Source organism: Giraffa tippelskirchi, chromosome 8 (genome assembly GCF_054371585.1).
Source record: "Giraffa tippelskirchi isolate mGirTip1 chromosome 8, T2T-mGirTip1v1.2.pri, whole genome shotgun sequence".
Classification (NCBI taxonomy): domain Eukaryota; kingdom Metazoa; phylum Chordata; class Mammalia; order Artiodactyla; family Giraffidae; genus Giraffa; species Giraffa tippelskirchi.
In genome coordinates, this window is record NC_137282.1 from 3,588,956 (window position 1) to 3,608,292 (window position 19,337).

The 19,337-nt window shown below is 44.4% G+C and overlaps 1 long non-coding RNA gene across 1 annotated transcript; it reads right to left on the reverse strand.

The window, feature by feature from the left end:
• Positions 1–2,315: 2,315 nt before the first annotated feature.
• On the reverse strand, positions 2,316–19,077 carry LOC145517830 (uncharacterized). Its single transcript, XR_014062364.1, has 2 exons — positions 15,410–19,077; positions 2,316–2,463 (listed from the first exon to the last, which is right to left on the reverse strand). It is a non-coding gene; the product is annotated as an uncharacterized LOC145517830 (long non-coding RNA).
• Between the last annotated feature and the right edge of the window lie 260 nt (positions 19,078–19,337).

The window sequence follows — 19,337 nt, forward strand, 5'->3', positions numbered from 1 at the left end:
CTCACCTGTAGCAGACTCTCAACCATTTCCCTGTCTGGTGTGTTCTGTACTCAAGTCACCCTAGATTCTGAATAATCTCCAGCATCTTCTTGCCTTTGCACCTGCCGTAATCCCATGTAGGACACCTCCCAACCTCATGACTGGGGCTAGGGTGAGGCAAGTGAATGTGGAGGCTGCAGGATTTAAGGAGGCACTGGATGTCAGGTCCATGCAGATGCTGTATTGCTTTTGAATGAACTGCCTAATGCAGCTGTCAAAGTCCCGCTCATGTGTTACCTGTTTGCGTGCTTGTGCTAAGTCGCTCAGTCATGTCTGACTCTTTGTGACGCTATGGACTGGAGCCCTCCAGCCATGGGATTCTCCAGGCGAGAATACTGGAGTGGGTTGTCACGCCCTCCTCCAGGGGATCTTCCTGACCCAGGGATTGAACCCATGTCTCTTAAGTCTCCTGCATTGGCAGACAGGTTCTTTACCACTAACGCCACTTGGGAAGGCTTCCTACAAAAGGAATGTAGATTGTGCTGAATACCAAATCTCACGGGGACCAGAACTATGTCTGTTAGGTCCTGTATTGCCAGTGCCTGGAATGGTACCCAGCACAAATCTGGTGCTCAGTAAATATTTGGTGAATGAATAAGTAGATTCTGAGTTTCTTGATGGCAGGAAGAAGTCATATTCCTCTGTCCCCTGCTGTCTTATAATTCACTCATACTAGATCCTTAAAAGGTGTTTGTTTGTTAGTTGAACAAGTGGAAGGAGGGTGTGTTGAGTCCTGTCCAGGCCTGGGAAGTTCCTAGGTGAACCCCAGTGCTGAGACTCACGCCTTGTCTGCTTGCTCACAGCTCCTTCCTCTTGGTGTTTTATGGATGGTGTGGGTGCAGTTGGGCTGAGACTGTTGAAGCTGGGTGGCCATCAGATCACTGGGAAGATGAATTCTTGAACCCCTTGCCCGGTGTCTCTTCTTCCATTTCTTTGGGCAAAATCCAGGAATCTGCACTTTTTCAAGAATCTCTAAATCTAAATCAAGAATCTCCCAGTGTCATAAAGAGTCAACCAAGTCTGATGATAGATGAAGTAGAAGTTTTCTTTTGAAAACTTCCTATTTGTGAGTTCACATGTAAATAAAAGCAGAGTAAAGACTTGTCGAGGATCTCCAGCAGTTTAAAGACTAGGCCAGATGCCCGTTCTTTAAAGAGGGGTTTAGGGTGAGATTTGTTTTCATGTGTGGGCAGACAGTCTCTAAGTCACCTAAGAACCCTCCACTGTGGGGAGGCCCCGAGGGGGCCCGCCCAGGGGAGAGGTAGGGGCTCCCACAGACCCGCCTGCCTCCCGGGAGCGCGGCGCTCGGTCGGCTGGCAGGAGTGCCCGGGCCCTGCACTCAAGAAACGGTTCTGATGTGTGCTCTTGGCAACCCTGCCAGCAGCCATTTCAGAGCTTTCGAAGCCCTTTGTTGGTGGGCTGGCATGGGTCTTAGCAGAAAGTTATCCTGAGTGCGATTTGAACAGCAGGTGGATCAAACTGCTGCTGGCAGAAACTTCTGGTTCTGGAGACCACCTGGGATCTGGAGCCCACTCCACGGGTAGCTCATGGCCTGTGCCAATCACTGCCCTCTTTGGGGTTCCAAAGAGTGTCAAAAGGGACTTCGCCGGTGGTTCAGGGGTTAAGACTCTCTGTTCTGGTAATCAGTCAAGTGTAGGTATAGGGACACACAGCACCAACAGTCGAATTTTCCAAATATTTCCTTGAATTTTTAAAAGAATAGTGATTGCCATAAAGATTTGAGATCTTATATTAGCGAATCTTACACATTAGCAAATGTTCCTTAAATGTGCCACAAGACATCCTGAGCGTGTGGAGGAGGAGGGTAAGGCATGGCCACGAATATGGTATTTGTACGGTTCAGATCTGATCTCTGTTTATTATCCATCTTCACGAAGACTGTAATGCTATCCCAGATGATACCATCCTAAATGGATGGACTGGAAAATGTTGGTAGTGAAGAAAGCAGCAAGGAAGAAAAAAGCCAAGCTTAAAAAATTACAGTTCTTGAAGAAAATAACTTCCTCATCAAAGAAGGAATTCCAGAAAAAACTGAGATAGCTGATGGAACATTTAAAATAGCTGAAGGGAAAGCAGGCACATTTGGTGTGAACCTTGACCCTGCAGTGGTGTTGAGGTCTGAGAAGTATGTTGCAGGCATTTGGAAATAATAGGTGTCATGGAGGCATCACAGTCAATGGCGTTAAATATAACCCACTCCCCAAGAAATAAACACCTAAGCTAAGTCGTTAGGAATTCTCAGTGAGAGACAGAAATAGTGCCTGTCGTTCCCATTGCTCTTTAATTTCTGTTCCTACCGTTTCATCATTCACGTTTCTGTGCACTTCATCTATTTACTTAAAATGTGATTCCAGACGACAGGCAGCAGTCCCAGTGTTCTGCGTATCACGCAGCCCTTTCCGCCTGAAAAACAGAAATTATATAACTTGTTTTCAATTGTGCAGCCTAGGAGGATTCACATGTTCAGTTTGCTGAGCTTCCAGGAAATAATTTTAAGTGTTTATCTAAAGTTTATTCAGACTTTCTTGAGCTAGAAGTTAGACAGGCAATCTAGCAGAGAATTGAAAGAAACCAGGCTCTGAAGAGGGGGAACTCTTCAGTGCGGCCCGAGGGTTGAACCGGGACACCCCAGGGCCTTCACACTGTGGAGAGCAGGAGGCTCCATTCCAGCGCTTTAGTGACCGCGAGCAGCATCAGTGTTAGCGTTTACTGCCATTGCCTGCTGCTCACTGTCCTGGTGGCTGTTGCTGTGTCGTAAACTGCATAACACGTCACCCCATAAACTGTCTCAGTTCACCGCTGCCTGTGGGTCAGGAATCTGGAAGGGGTCAGCTGGGTGGCTCCTGTGTGGGTTGCAGTCAGATGCTTGTCGTCTGAAGGCTTTACTAGGCTCCCCCACGTGGTGGACAGTTTGCTGGCTGACTGCTGGGAGCTTCGCGGGGCTCGTTCTCTGAAGCATCTTTCTGTGGAGTCTCCATCATGCTGAGCTGGATCAGTCAGACTCCCTACATGGGAGCTGACTTTTCCAAGAGCCAGGGTCCCAAGAGAGCCAGGCAGAACCTATATGGCTTTCCTGACCCAGCCGCAGAGAGCCCTTCCGTTGCACTCTACTGGTCAAAGCGGTCACAAGTCCACTCAGACTCAGAGGCAGAAGACATGTACTTCACCTCTTGACAGCGAACAGGGGAAGGCATTTGTGGCCATTAAAAAATGTCACACGTAAAATCCAGACATCAAATAAATAATAGCTGACTTAGTCCTCATAAAAACCCCACGAGGTAGGCACTGTTTTTACTCACGTTTTTCAGGTAGGAAATCTAGGTTCAGGGAGGTTAAGTAATCTGTCCTAGGTTGCCCAGCTAGCAAGGGACTGTCTCCAAAGACAGTTGTATAGCTGTCGTCCCCAAAGGTTTACCGTCTCTGTTAAGTTGCACAGTGTTTGAAAGGCTCAAACTTTGTCCCCAAGCTCAGTCACTGCAGATGTTCTAGGCAACTGGATAAATCTACCACATCTAGAACGTTAGCACATGAAGTTTGGGTAACCTGTCAGCCTGCTGGAAACAAGCGCGTTCATTTGAGGATGTGGGCCATTGCCCTGAGGTGGGGAGGTGCTCTGTCCCATTGTTCTGAGATGGAATCTGGGCTGTATGACTCAAGTAGCCCGAGATAAAGCTAGAATCCTGTGTGATACTGGGGGAGGTTATGGTGACTCCTTTGAGGTGAACAAACATGAAACGATGTGATGATTATAGGGGAGGACCCTGCAGCAAAGGTGTACACGGGTCATTGGCCCGTGCAGTGTGAGCTCTGCCAAGTGCGCATGCGGACAGACAGATAGAAGCACAGAGTGTCTGGGGGCCTGCCTGGTCATGAAGGACCCAGGCTGAGAGGGGCACAGAGCATGCAGACTCTTAGGCATTTTATTTCTAATGAGTTTCTTAGGCGGTATGCCAAAACAAAGGAGTAGACCAAGACATGGATCCGGGAAATGCGGGGATCAGTATAGGAGATAAATAAAGGATTTTCTAGTTTTATAATTTATGAGGTTTTGAGATGATAGCTATCAGTAGTCTTAGAAATCAATCAGCACACTTTGAACAGGGGGATATGGAAGACTTTAGACAGGAAGTTTCTAGAGCAAATTAAATGCACCTGATGGTTAACCATATGCATCTTGACTATGTTGAAAATAGTATTGATAGAGGTTTTAAAAAATTGGGGCGTTTAAAGGAGAATCAGTAATTTGTTGTTGTTGTTTAGTTGCTCAGTCTTGACCAACTCTGTGACTCCATGGACTGTAGCATGCTAGGCTTCCCTGTCCTTTGTCTCCCAGAGCTTGCTCAAATTCATGTCCAATGAATCAGTGATGCCAGACAGCCATCTCATCTTCTGTCATTCCCTTTTCCTCCTGCCTTCAATCTTTCCCAGCATCAGGGTCTTTTCCAATGAGTCAGTTCTTCTCGTCAGGCAGCCAAAGTATTGGAGTTTCAGCTTCAGCATCAGTCCCTTCAATGAATATTCAGGGTTGATTTCCTTTAAAATTGACTGGTTTGATCTCCTTGCAGTCCAAGGGACTCTCAAGAGTCTTCTCCAACACCACAGCTCAAAAGCATCCATTCTTTGGCACTCAGCTTTCTTTATGGTCCTACTCTCACATCCATACACGACTACTGGAAAACATAGCTTTGACTAGATGGACTTTTGTCGGAAAGTAATGTCTCTGCTTTTTCATATGCTATCTAGGTTTGTCATAGCTTTTCTTCCAAGGAGCAAGTGTCTTTTAATTTCATGGCTGCAGTCACCATTTGCAGTGATTTTGGAGCCCCCAAAAGTAAAGTCTGTCAACTGTTTCCATTGTTTCCCCATCTATTTGCCATGAAGTGATGGGACTGGATGCCATGATCTTAGTTTTTTGAATGTTGAATTTTAAGCCAGCTTTTTCACTCTCCTCTTTCACTTTCATCAAGAGGCTGTTTAGTTCCCCTTAACTTTCTGCTATAAGGGTGGGGTCATCTGCATATCTGAATTTATTGATATTTCTCCCAGCAGCTTTGATTCCAGCTTGTGCTTCAACCAGTGTGGGATTTATCATGATGTACTCTGCATATAAGTTAAATAAGTATGGTGACAATATACAGCCTCAACGTACTTGTTTCCCAATTTGGAACCAGTCCATTGTTCCTTATCTGGTTCTAACTGTTGCTTCTTGACCTGCACACAGGTTTTGCAGGAGGCAGGTACGGTGGCCTGATATTCCCGTCTCTTTAAGAATTTCCCACAGTTTGCTGTGATCCACACAGTCAAAGACTTCATTTAGCGTAGTCAATGAAGCAGAAGTAGATGTTTTTCTGGTATTCTCATGCTTGTTCTATGATCCAACAGATTTTGGCAATCTGATCTCTGGTTCCCCTGCCTTTTCTAAATCCAGCTTGAACATCTGGCAGTTCTCTGTTCACGTACTGTTGAAGCCTCTCCTGGACAATTTTGAGCATCACTTTTCTAGGATGTGAAATGGGTGTAGTCATGCTGTAGTATCAACATTCTTTGCATTGCCCTTCTTTGGGATTGAAATGAAAACTGACCTTTTCCAGTCCTGTGGCCTTTGTTGAGTTTTCCAAATTTGGTGGCATATTGAGTGCAGCACTTTTAGGATTTGAAACAGCTCAGCTGAAATTCCATCATCTCCACTAGCTTTGTTCGTAGTGATGCTTCCTAAGGCCCATTTGATTTTGCACTCCAAGATGTCTGGCTCGAGGTGAGTGACGACACCTTCATGGTTTTCTGGGTCATTAAGATCTTTTTTGTATAGTTTTTACCTATCAGAGGGCTTCCCTTGTGGCTCAGCTGGTAAAGAATCCGCCTGCAATGCAGGGGACCTGGGTTTGATCCCTGGATTGGGAAGATCACCTCGAGAAGGGAAAGGCTACCCACTCCAGTATTCTGGCCTTGAGAATTCCACAGACTGTATAGTCCATGGGGTTGCAAAGAGTTGGACACGACTGAGCGACTTTCACTTTCACTACCTATCAGAATCAATGTTAGGTAAAAATGAGTCAATTATTAACTGCTGGAAAACTGTAACTTGTACATGAAAGGAACTATTGTACAGTAATTGGCTCAGTAGAAATCAGTATTCATATAACCTTAATAAAATGAACCCTGAATGTTGGCTTAAGTATATATTGGTTGTAACTGTGTTCTATAAGAGGAGGGGAAAGAATGAGGTATGTGAGAGAGATTTGCAAGACAAGAAAGTGCAAAGAGACCTACAGTCATATCAATTATAATAGGTCGATCAATAATAACTGAAATGTATGAATTCAGAGATAGCAACGTGAGCATGTCATGTGAGAAAGTGGGAGTCAGTGTTAGAAGGGTTGAAAGTGTTTAAAGTATTTCTTTGGAATGCAGGATTCAAGAGTGGATGGAGCAGAACAGATGTCTCCTACTCTATTTTTATTTCAGAGCCCATGTCTGATAACTGATATCTGGGTCATCTGTTGGCCTGTTTCTATTATCTATTTTTTTCTCTTGGGCTTGTCTGTTGGCATACATTAAAATTTTGACTAATTGTCGACATTATGTATGAAGAATTATAGCTGCTTGAATGATGATATCTTTGTCAAAAGGTTTTTTCCCCCCAGTTTTTGCCAGATAGTTAAAATAGGGTACATTGCTTTCCATCATTAGTTGATTTGAGGTTGGATTTCAGTGTTTGTAAAGGCCTCATCGGTTTAAGTTCCATTTTACTTTTAGGGTGTAATCCTTTAAAGGTTCTAATTAAATCTGGGAATGTTTACTCAATAGTCATGAATTCCAGTTTTTATCTTCCCACTTTTGTGAGATTGTGGGCAGCTTGTTTTCCCCACTCTCTTACATGTTTCTCCTGAGAGAATATCCTTAATATATAACATACACACAAATCCCTGGCTTGGATTCTGCCTCTGGGATAACCCAGGTTAAGACAACATCTATTAATAAAGCAAAATTATATAAGCAGACAAAAGTAAGATTTAGGGATTAGTAAACCCATTTCTCAATTGTACTCGGGCCAGAGCCAGCCCACACATTTCTGTGTTCCATCCTGAGGACCATGAAAGACTAACCTTTATTTTATTTTACTTTTAAGATTTATTTTATAGCTGCTCATTTTTTACTGGATAAGCAGAAGTTGGGGAAGAAATAAAGGAAATAATGCAGACTAAGATCCACTGTCAGATACTTGGGTTTCTGTTTGGCTAAGCTTAATTCTGTTACGAGAAGTTACAGTTAAGGCCTTCCATCTAAGTGTTTTTCTAAGATAACTGACTCCAAAATATTCAAACTTTTAACTCACAATTTCTCAACCTGCTGTGCACATCTGGAGTTTGCTTTTATGTCAGAGAAATTTTTTCTTCCTCAAATTTGCCCAGCTTTCTGTAGGGTGGGCTTCCTGTAGGTGTGGGACTGATCGAGCATGATCTTGAAGCCACACTGGGAATCCTATAAATTCTGGAATATTTTCTGTATTATCCTAAGAGACAAAATAATTTTACTGAGAACTTTATTCCTACTTCCATTTTGACCTCAAGAAAAGCAAAATAATTTCCCTGAAGGTTCCCACATCTATATTCAAAGAGATTTAGGATAGAATATTAATAACAGAGATATAAAATTGATTTAAATCAATTTTTGGCATGCTGCAGTCCATGGCGTCGCAAAGAGTCAGACATGAAGCAACTGAACTGAACTGAAAATTGATTTTGCACAGGAAAATATAGACTAGTTAAAGCTCATTTTAAAGTTAAGTGGACTCTTACTGAATCAGTTCTTCATAGTCTATAGTTCAACAATGAATGACTGTTCATTCATTGTTCCAAGACGAGTTGTTTTTGTAACCATTGTGCAGACAGGAATCTTGGTCCAGAGAGTTCCCTAAGTGTTTATATGTTGAAAAGTATAGATGCGAAGTGTAGATGCCAAGGCTCGCTGACACTTAATCCAGGTCTCTCTACCCCTTCATAATCAGTGTGGAAGCAGTGCCACAGTGACTAGAGTCTGGCCATTGAGGTCAGTTTGCGTGGCTTTAAATGCCCCCTTTACTGCTTGCTAACCATGGGCATGGGGAACGGTAACTCTCTGAATCACCAGACTTTGGGCACCTCCTGATGTAATGCTTTAGGAAATACAGTTCATCTGTGAAATATTCGTGATGAAAAACAGGAAACTGAATCTAACCAATCTAACTCCTAGAGTTGCATTCAATTACAGAAAATATGGCTGAAAGGGGAACAAATTCATGACACGACAGGGGAACGAATGGACATATTTGAGATTTGGGACATTTGACGGAACTGCTCTGTGGTTTCTGCAGATCACAGGGAAAAACCAAAGGGAGAAAGGGTGAGTGTGAGAACGAGTGTGCCTGTGGGTGTGTGTTTCTTGTGGATTAAAGGAAACTCAACAGACATAACTAAGAGCCATGTATGAACTTGTTTGCACCATGATTCCAACAAACCAACTGTAAAGGGGATTTTTAAGACAACTGGGATTTGTTGTCTTTTTGATGACAGCCCATTCTGACAAATGTGAGGTGATATTCCACTGTGGTTTTGGTTTGCATTTTCCTGATGATTAGTGATTTTGAGAATCTCTTCATGTGCTTATTGGCTATCTGCATGTCTTCTCTGGAAAAATATCCACTCAGATCATCTGCCCATTTTTAAATTGGATTGTTTGGGTTTTTTATATTGAATTCTATGAGTTTTTGTGTGTTTTGGATATGGACCCTTTATTGGATAAGTTGTTTGCAAGTGTTTTCTCCCATTCACTAGGTGACTGTTTTGCTTGTTGATAGTTTCCTTCACTGTGCAAGAGTTTTTAAGTTTGAAGTAGTCCTATTTGCTTATTTGCTTTTGTTTTCTTTGCCTGAGGATACATATACCTCAAAATATTACTGAGACTGATGTCAAAGATCTTTACTGCTTTTCTTCTAGGAGTTTTATGGTTTCAGCTCTTATGTTTAAGTTTTTAATCCATCTGAGTTTATTTTTGTGCGTAGTGTGAGAGAGTAGTCCAGTTTTTTCTTTTGTATGTAGCTGTCCAGTTTTCCCAACACCACTTATTGAAGAGGCTGTCTTTTCCCACTGTATATTCTTCCTCCTTTGTCATAGATTAATTGCCCATAAGTACATGAGTTTATTTCTGGGCTGCCTATTCAATGATCTCTGCGTCTCTTTTTGTGCCAGTAATGTACTGTTTTGATTACTATAGCTTTGTAATATAGCCTGAAATCAGGGAGCATGATACCTCCAGCTTTGTTCTTTCTCAAAATTGTTTTGACTATTTGGGGTCTTTTATTTTTCCATACAAGTTTTAGAATTGTTTGTTCCGGTTCTGTGAAGAATGCCATTGGTATTTTGATAGGAATTGCATTGAATCTGTAGATTTCCTTGGATAGTATGGTTATTGTAATAATATCCTCCAATCCATGAACATGATATATCTTGCTGGCTGTTTGTGTCATCTTCAATTTCTTTCATTAGTGTCTTATAGTTTTCAAAGAACAGATTGTTTACCTCCTTGGTTAGATTGATCCTAGATATTTTATTCTTCTTGATATGATCGTGAATAAGATTATTCTCTTTCTGATAGTTCATTGTTAGCATATAGAAGCACAATAGATTTTGTACATTAATTTTGTATCTTGCAATTTTACCAAAGTTATTGATGAGTTCTAGTAGTTTTTTTACTGGCATATTTTGGATCTTCTATATATACTATCACATCATCTGCAAACAGTGACATTTTTGCTTCTTTTGCAATTTGAATTTGTTTTACTTCCTTTTCTTGTCTGATTGCTGTGGCTTGGATTTCCAGTACTATATTGAATAAAAGTGGTGAGAGTGTGCTGTTGAATAACATGATGAGAATGGGCTACCTTGTCTTTTTCCTGATCTTGTTTTCAGCTTTTCACTGTTGAGTATGATGTTAGCTGTGGACTTTTCACATACGGCCTTTATTATGTTGAAGTGTGTTCCTTTCATGCCCACTTTCTGAAGAGTTAATTTTTTTTTTTATCATAAATGCATGTTAAATTTTATTAAAAAAACTTTTCTGTGTCTATTGAGATGATCATATGATATTTATTTTTCAATTTGTTAATATGGTGTTATCACCTTTATTGATTTGTAAATATTGAGCCATCCTTGTGTCCCTGGGATAAATTTCACTTGACCATGGTATATGAACCTTTTCATGTATTGTTGGATTTGGTTTGCTAGTACTTTATTGAAGATTTTTGCCTCTGTGTTTATCAGTGATATTAGACTGTAATTCTCTTTTTTTTGTGGTATCTTTGTCTGGTTTGGGTATCTGGGTAATGCTGGCCTCATAGAATAAGTTAGGAAGCATTCCTTCTTCTGCAATATTTTGAAATAGTTTGAGACGTACAGGGGTTAACTCTTCTCTCAGTGTTTGATAGAATTCACCTGTGAAGTCGGCATCAGTGTCTTTAAGGTAGAACCAGCTTCTCTAATTGTCCGCTGCTAATGTCTGTGTCCCCAGGGTGAGCTCTAGTTACCTCCTGCCTCTCCAGGAGGCTCTCCAGGACCATCAGGTGGCTCCGACTCAGGCTCCTTTCAAATTACTACTTCTTCCCTGGATCCTGGAGTGGGTGAGGTTCTGTGTCTCCCTTAAGAGTGAAGTCTCCATTCCCCACAGCCCTCTGGTTTTCCCAGAAGTAAGCCCCCCTGGCCTTCAAAGCCAAGAGTTTTGGGAACTTGTCTTCCTGGTGTAGGACCCCTGGCTGGGGAGCACGTGGGGCTTGGACCCCTCACTCCTTGGGGTGAACTTCTGCAATTATTCTCCCACTTGTGAATCACGCACTGGGAGTGTGGGTCTAGACTATACCATGACTCCGCCCCTCCTCCCATCTTGGTATTTTTCCTTCTTTATACCTTTAGCTCTAGAAGATCTGTTCTGCTGGTAACGTTCTGTGCTTTCTCACCGTAGCTGCACCATCGACAGTTGGGATTTTGGTGCCTGTGGAGATGAGCTCAGGGTCTATCTACTCCACTGTCTTGGCCACATCCCTGAAGTATCCATATTTTAAAAAATATGTGTATTGCATGGAATATGTGGCAGTGAAGTGACTGAAACAATATGATGTATACATTTCACTTTAAAACACTTCAGAAAAAAAATTGGACTAAGCAAAGGTGGCCAAATCTAGAAAATTACTGAATCTGAGTGATGGATTTATGGGAGTTTTCTGCATCACTCTCCCTGCTTTCACAGTGTTTGAAAATTTTAATAATAAAATAGGATCTATGCAAAATTTGGCCACTTTCTCCCCTCCATGCCCTGCTATTATCCTGGCCCAAGCCGCCAGCCTCTCTCTCTCGTAATAGTCTCCTGACACATCTCCCTGCTTCTACCCTTTCCTCCCTGTAGTCTCATCTCAGTATAGCAACCAGAGCGAGCCTTTAAAACATAAGTCAGGAACTTCCCTGGTGGTCCAGTGGCTAAAACTCTTCATTCCCAGTGCAGAGGACCCAGGTTCCATCCCTGGTCAGCAAGCTTGACCCCACATGCTACAACTAAGACCCAACATAGCCAAATAAATAAAATAGAATTTAAGACAAAAACATAAGTCAAGCCATAACATTCCTCTGCACAAAGCCCTCCAGCAGCACGTGTCCTTTTGAAGGGCCGCCCGCTCTGCACTGGCCGGCCACTGTGCTCTCCTGTGACTTCTCTGCCCTCGTGGCATCACCCCCTCCCCGGCTCACCCTGCGTGCACCTCGCTGGCCTCCTTGTTATTCTTTGGACCATTCAGCATGCTCTCACTTTAGGGTCTTTCCACTTCCTGTTTCCGCTTTCTGGATGGCTCTCCCTCGATGCTCACCTGCCTTCTTCTCTCACCTCTCAGATCTTCGCTCAAGGGCCGGTTTCTCGATGAGGCTGACCCGGGCCATCATCTCTAAAGCCGGGCCCTGTGCTCTGTCCTGGGCACAGCCCTTCCCGTCTCCTGAGCTCATTTTCTTGCTAGTGCTCCCTTTCACTTGACAGACCGCGTGTTTCACCCATTTATCCTCTCATTGACTGTCTTCGCCTTCAGGAATAAGAACAGAGATTTTTGTCTGTTTTGTTCCTGGCTTTAGCCTCAGTGTTTCGAGTGGTGACTGGCATCTATGAGGTACTCAATATTTTAGAAATGTTATTGATTTTATCTCATTTATTTTTCATCATTAATGCAAGGTAATATGCATTCTCTCTCTGTCATTCAGTCAAGTCCAACTCTTTTGTGACCCCATGAACTGTAGCCGGCCAGGCTCCTCTGTCCATGGGATTCTCCAGGCAAGAGCACTGGCATGGGGTGTCATTTCCTTCTTCAGGGGATCTTCTCAACCCGGGGATCAAACCTGGCTCTCATGCATCGCAGGAAGATTCTTTACTGTCTGAGTCACCAGGGTTTGAGACATTATCATGGGGTAAGGGAAGGGCCTTGATTCAGAGTGGGTTGGTCTGAATTTCAGATCTGCCATTTCCCAGCTAGAAATGTAATCTTGGAAAAAGTATTCTCTCTGGACCTCAGTTTGCTCATCTTGGAAGTGGAGTCAATGCTACTCTCTTCTATCGGGATCAATATATCACGTGTTACAGATGATGTATGAAAAATGTTTTTCAGGGGTCTTTGCTCTCAAAGAGTGTATACTTGGGAAGGCAAAATATATAATCCAAAGTAAATATTACATACTCAGGTGAGGTCTTAGCACAGGAACCTTACCAGTCTTTCTTTTCCACTGCATAAAATATAGACGTTGGACTAGATGGTCTCTAAGGGGCCTTTAGTTCAGAGATTTTGTGATTTTGTGATTTTTTTTGTGGTCTATTTAAGATTTTTAAAAAGTCACTAAGGGCCATGACTTGTATTAGATTCCAAGCCACAGGGACCCAGGACAGCATCTAATATACCTCTGGGTCACTAAAAGACACACGTATTCTCCTTGAATATAAGATGAAGAAAGGTGACCAGATAATTACATTTTTATATAATTCTCAGGTTAGAAGCAGGAAGTACCGATGGGAAAAGAAAGGGAACAAAAACCAAGCAGTGAACTCGGGAACGCTTACACGCGATCAAGGCAAGTGGACTCTGTTCACAATGGACTCTCAGTCCTTGACTAAACAGTCAGACAAACACTTAAGAGAAACTCAAAGCCAGTTGTAAGGTAAATGGCGGAGAAGGCTTTTTGCCTACTCATTTGGGCTAAAAGCTTCTGGATAATAGTTCAGGGCTTACAGGCAAGAGAAAACAGCAGTGGGGGCCATATTGGGGAATAAAAGCAGAGGCATGGAGTAAACAGGTTTTCAACAAGACACTCACTCTGCTTGTTGAAAAGCCACTCTTAGCAAACTCTGCTTTTTACTTCCAAACTGGTGCAGCAGGAAGCTCCAGAACATGAGCTGGCCAGCAAAGAAACCCCTGAGCCACAGTGCCCTTCCTAGGCGTCACCTGCCTGTCCCTTTCTTGCCGTGATGCTGAAACATGAGAATAATGTCCTCCTTCCCCACTATGCAGGAGCACAGACTTGAAGGGATAGATCCTCGGGAGAGGTGGGACAGCGAGGAGCTCAGGCTTGGTGTGCATCCTGGGGCGTATAACTCCCCTCGCGGGGCCTCGGTTCGGTCATCTGTACGGTGGAGATAACAATAGTGACCACCTTGTGGGGTTGTCCTGAGGACTGAAGATAACACACATCAAGTGATTAATTCCAGACTTGGAGCCCTGTGATGCATTCTGAGTCAACATTAGATATAATTACCATTATTGTTTATTATGTTTATTTTGAAAATTGCATTGGTGTGGAACTAAGAGGTAGCTCTGCCTAGCAATCGTAGAGAGTAATTTTTGGTCACCTTGCTCTGTGACTTCGGGAACCTCTGGATGCAGTCAGCAGGTTACCCTAGGGAGAACCACCCAGCGGCTGCTCTTCCCGCCCCGGTGCCTCCTGTAAGTGCAGCCGGCCTCCAGGGTCCCGTTAAAACAGCATTTCCTCCAGAGACCCTCCGTCCAAGATAAGTCCTCCCACCCCTGTTTCTTTCATAACCCTTACCACAATTGTAATTGGGTGTGATATATGTCATTATTTATTGAATGTGTAAACAATGTAATGTTTTTTCTTTCTTTTTTTTTTTTTTTAATATTTATTTATTTGGCTGTGCCAGGTCTTAGTTGTGGCATGTGGGATCTTAGTTTCCCAACCAGGGATCGAACCTGGGCCCCCTGCCTTGGGAGCACAGGGATCACAGCCACTGGACCGCCAGGGAAGTCCCACATGTTATGTTTTAAGAAGTTGGAAACATGACTTTCCTCTAAATGTGCAGTGAGTCTGTGTCAACGATTTATCTAAGTCAGGAGACTAGTAGCAGGATAGGGCTGTTCACAGAGTGTTTGCCAGCTAGGTAAGGCCTGCTGAAGCTAGACGTAAGAGACGCAGGTTCAATCCCTGGGTCAGGAAGATCCCTGGAGGAGGGCATGGCACCCCACTCCAGGATTCTTGCCAGGAGAATCCCATGGACAGAGGAGCCTGGTGGGCTCCTGTCCACAAACAGTTGGACGTGACTGAAGCAACTCAGCACATACATCAATAGAAAGATAGAGAAGGCTCCTGAAAGGACTCTAGTCCAGCAGCAGGCAGGCCCCACGGTGCGGGGACCCTGTGGTCCTGTGACCCCAGCCCTGCACGGCACCTGGTGTCTGCACCGAGCCTCTGGATTTGGGGAAGGCCTGTGCTGTTTCTGTTGTAATGTCTTATTGGCTGTACCTTCTGGGGATGCCTTGGCCCCCTGACTGGACGCAGTCCCCTTGGTAGGGTTGGTCCCCTAAGCTCACATCCAGTATCCGAGATTTTATTCTGGATTTTTGTGTTTAAATTCAAAAGATTGAGCTATCATTTAATTTTTGTCATGGTGCCTTTAGGTTTTATGATCAAAACCACATTTACTTCATAAAAACAAATTGCTATTTTATATATATATATATATGTATATATATATATATATGGAGAAGGCAATGGCACCCCACTCCAGTACTCTTGCCTGGGAAACCACATGGACAGAGGAGCCTGGTAGGCTGCAGCCCATGAGGTCTCAAAGAGTCGGACACGACTGAGCGACTTCACTTTCCCTTTTCACTTTCATGCACTGGAGGAGGAAATGGCAACCCACTCCAGTATTCTTGCCTGGAGAATCCCAGGGACGGAGGAGCCTGGTGGGCTGCTGTCTATGGGGTCGCACAGAGTCGGACACGACTGACGCGACTTAGCAGCAGCAGCATATATATATATAGTTTTAATTTACTTACTTATTTCTGGCTGCACTGGGTCTTCATTGCTGGTGCAGGCTTCCTCCGATTGTCACACGTGGGGGCTGCTCTCTAGCTGGGGTGTTCAGGCTTCTCACTGCAATGGCTCCTCTTGCTGTGGCCCACGGGCTTAGTTGCCCCATGGCACGTGGGATCTTCTCTGACCAGGGATTGGACCGGAAAGAGGAATGCGTCTCTGAGGAGCTGAGGTCTGAGTAGAGACCTGAAGGAGTGGCGGGGGGTGTGGGTGAGGACGTGCACGCAGGTCCGTAGGTGTGGGCGGCCTCCAGCCTTGCCAGGAACAGGAGCTGGTCAGGGTATCCCCTCGGCGGGGGTGAGCTGGGGTGCGGGCCAGGAGGCCAGGGAGCGGGGCAGGGTGGCCGAGCCCTGGAGAGCCTTGCAGGCCACAGAGGGGTAGCCTGTACTTGAGTGACCCAGGAGCCACTGGGGGCCACGGGGATTTTGAGCAGGAAGGTGACTTGATATAAAGTATTTTAAAACAATCATTGCTATCCTGTCTATAATTTATTCGGAATATTCTGGACATGGGTTCCAACAATGATGACCTTGATTTCATTATGGGTTGAAGAAATCAGTCACTAACATGTTATTACTGAGTATATCTAAGAAGTCTATTCAGTGCCGCAATAGAACAAGAAGTGATGCCTTCCGGAGGCGGAAACAACCCAGTGGAGACTTAGCAAGCTATTGGCGCGTGTCTCCCTGATGGACACAGATCTTAGTTCTGGTGTGCAGATGTATGAGCAATGTCAGTTTCCTCCCACAAGTATATGCCTACCGTGAGCTCTCTTCTGCTGGGAGTCCCGCTTAGATCTGGGTGTCATGTAACTTAGGGGGCTCGGATACATCCCAGCAGCGACTTTCCAAGTGTGGTCCCCAGTCCGCATCAGCATGACCTGAGGACCTGTCAGAAATGCAGGATCTCAGTACCCATCCCAGACCTGCAGAATCAGGAACCCTGGGAGCGGGCTCCATAAAGCTGTACATTAGCAGGCACTCTGGGTAATTTTGGAGTTTTAAAACCCTGCTAATATTGGAGAATAACTTCATCACGGTGTCAAGTCCTGGGCGGGGCAGCTGGTCTGCACTGCCCTCAGTCCACAGTGGGGCAGCTGAGGCCTCCAGTGCCCCTTTGTTGGTCCACACACGTCCAGCAGGGTCCTCATTCCAGACTGCAAGCCCTTTCCAGTCAATCTCTGTCTCTCTCTCAGCTGAGTTCTGGGCGGTCCTTAGATATGCTCTGTCGGTGATGGTTCTACCGCTCCTGTATCCTTTCTGGCTGTGGGAAATTTTGTGGTGGCGTTATCTAAACTCGGGCTACCTTGTGGCTGGCCTCTCTCAGCCTCACAGAATTATCCTGCCACGTCTTTGCTACTTTGAGGTCTGGGGAACTCATCCACACGTGTCCATTTCTCTCATGGGCTCTTGATGACTTCACTGCCTTCCTTCAAGAATGGGAGGCCAAGTCCTCTCTGCTCTGATTGCCCCAAACTTAACTGCAGTTTCTGGTCTTACTTTGGACTCCTCGATGGGACATGTGCAGGATTTCTCAGGACCCATCAGAGTCCGAATGCATTTCACGTCATGTCTTCCCTTAGCAATTAAGGGAATGTTTTATAGGCTCAGGCAAGAAAGCCTGCCTAGTTTTAGATGTACCTCACTTACAGCACAAGCCATCCTTCATCAGGTAGAATAAAGACACCTTGGGGGAAGAGTGCAAATAATATCTTCACTCCCTTTGCTGACAAATAATTAATAATTAACGGAAAAATAGAATTATGACTATGATGCATCTTCTTTGAAGAACTTTTTCTGTTTATGTGCCAAATGCTTCTCTAATGCTTCTCAGATGCCCCGAATCTGGGAAGCCTGGATTCTGTCCTCGATTGTGGTAACTCAGGTCGCCCACCGCTTTTGTGTCCTTGACCACTGCCAAGCCCTTCATGGGCCGGTGAGCCGTGATGCTGTGGGTTTGGTGGTGACTGCATCATTTACATAGTAAGTCTGCTTTTTTGGTCCTAATTATGTTGCAACAACCAAAGTTATTATTATCTGACATCAAAGGTGTTACAAATATGAGGGCAAATGAATGATTGAAACCTAGTATTTGGTTTTGAGCTGATCTGGATGATGCAGACTAGCTTTAGGGGAAATTTTAAAATTACTTATGGAATGAAACCAGAAATTAAAACTTTTTTAAATAAAAATTTTGTCTACTTCTGAGACTATGTCCTTAGCTGCCCCAGGGATACTTGGGTTCAAGTTGAGAATAAACTTTCTGTGAATGTCTAGGGTCATTGTTGTTGTTCAGTTGCTCTGTTGTGTCCACCACTTTGTGACCCCATGGACTGTAGCTTGCCACGCTCCCCTGTCCTTCACTGTCTCCTGGAGCTTGCTCAGACTGATGTCCACCGAGTCAGTGAGCAGTGGTCTTATACTGATGTGCCGCAGACACCATGCTTTGGGGCTCATGCTGGGATCGTGGTGCTGCTTGCCCACGCTTCCTGCCCCAGTTTCCCCATCCGCGTGAGATGCATTTGTGCAAGCTTTCAGGGAGAGAGTGTGGTCTTATTTCTGGAGAGAAAAGAGCCGGCACTTGGATGTGAAATGAAGGAATTCCTGAGAAAGATTAGCCTGATTGCAATGGAAACGTTTTAGTGACAAACTCGTTGTCACCCATTCTTATAAACATGTGGCTCGTGATCTCCATTTGGAGGACTAATGTCGTGCCAGCACATTTTTAGTCTTGCTTGTAATCCGCAGTGATTTGGAGTGGTCAGAGTCTAATCGTGCCTGCTTTTGACAGACATTCAGAATAAAGCATCTTCTTAGCTCTGAGTCTCACAAGGCGGCCTGCGGAAGAAACGGCGCGCCAAGCACAGGACTTCGGGGCGGGCCAGCCTCCCTCCTGACTGTCCTCTCAAGCTGTCTGCTGGCCGCGATTTTTGGCCACGTCGTTACTCAAGCCAAGCTGATTAAGACTAATTTTGATCAAAATAAATTCGTGCCTGGGCAGACAACCAATATGCAGAGTCTCAACCAGACACAATTAAATCAAGATTCATCTTATGGAGATGCTTAATAACTACTGTGGTATTCAGCACAATCCTGATGAACCACTGGCAACATCATGTTCCCAGTGTGTAAGGCGATCCTAGAATTTATTTGCTGTGTTTCTTCTCACTTTAGAGTTGCTCTTTGGTTCTGGCACATTATTCCCTCTGGTGATGGTTTCAAATCAGCCTGTCTGATTCATGGCTGCACAGAGGAGGTTTTCTCCGGAGCTCGTCAGATAATTGTTGAAAAAGAAAACGTGGAGAGACAGATGGTAGGCTTTATTTTACTGGCTCATCTGCTTTTGCAGGGGATGATTATATATTCAAAGTAAGTGGCACCAGAAGTCGCATCTAACTGAGGTTCATCTCACGTGTTTCCTTTCAGAGAACCTAAAATATGGCTTCAGGGACAGCTTAAACCTCAGCAAGAGCAGAGAGCCGGCCCCCCAGGACATGGTTATGATGTGGCCTGGGGCTGAAGCCGAGGTCTGAGGGGTCACTGGCTTTGACCTTCTGGTCTCTGTGCTGCCTCCCTTTCAGATCAGAGTGTAGTTTTGGCTTGAACTCCTTGAGTGACGGAATCTTCTCTACTTCAACTTTTGACAGTTCAATTGTGACATCATTCTGTCTTCTTCTGGGCTGATGTTAACTTCTGAATGATTTCCATCCATTCATTGTAGCTGCGCCCTTTGGAAGCAACACGGAACCAGTTTATGTTCCCGCTTTCTTGGATCATCCCCTATTTGAAATGGATTGGTTCCTGGTTCATGAGCCCTCCAAATTAGAGGAACTCAGAAGAGATGGAAATCGTTTGGTGTAAATTTGCTTAATCTCCTTATGTAGCACAAACA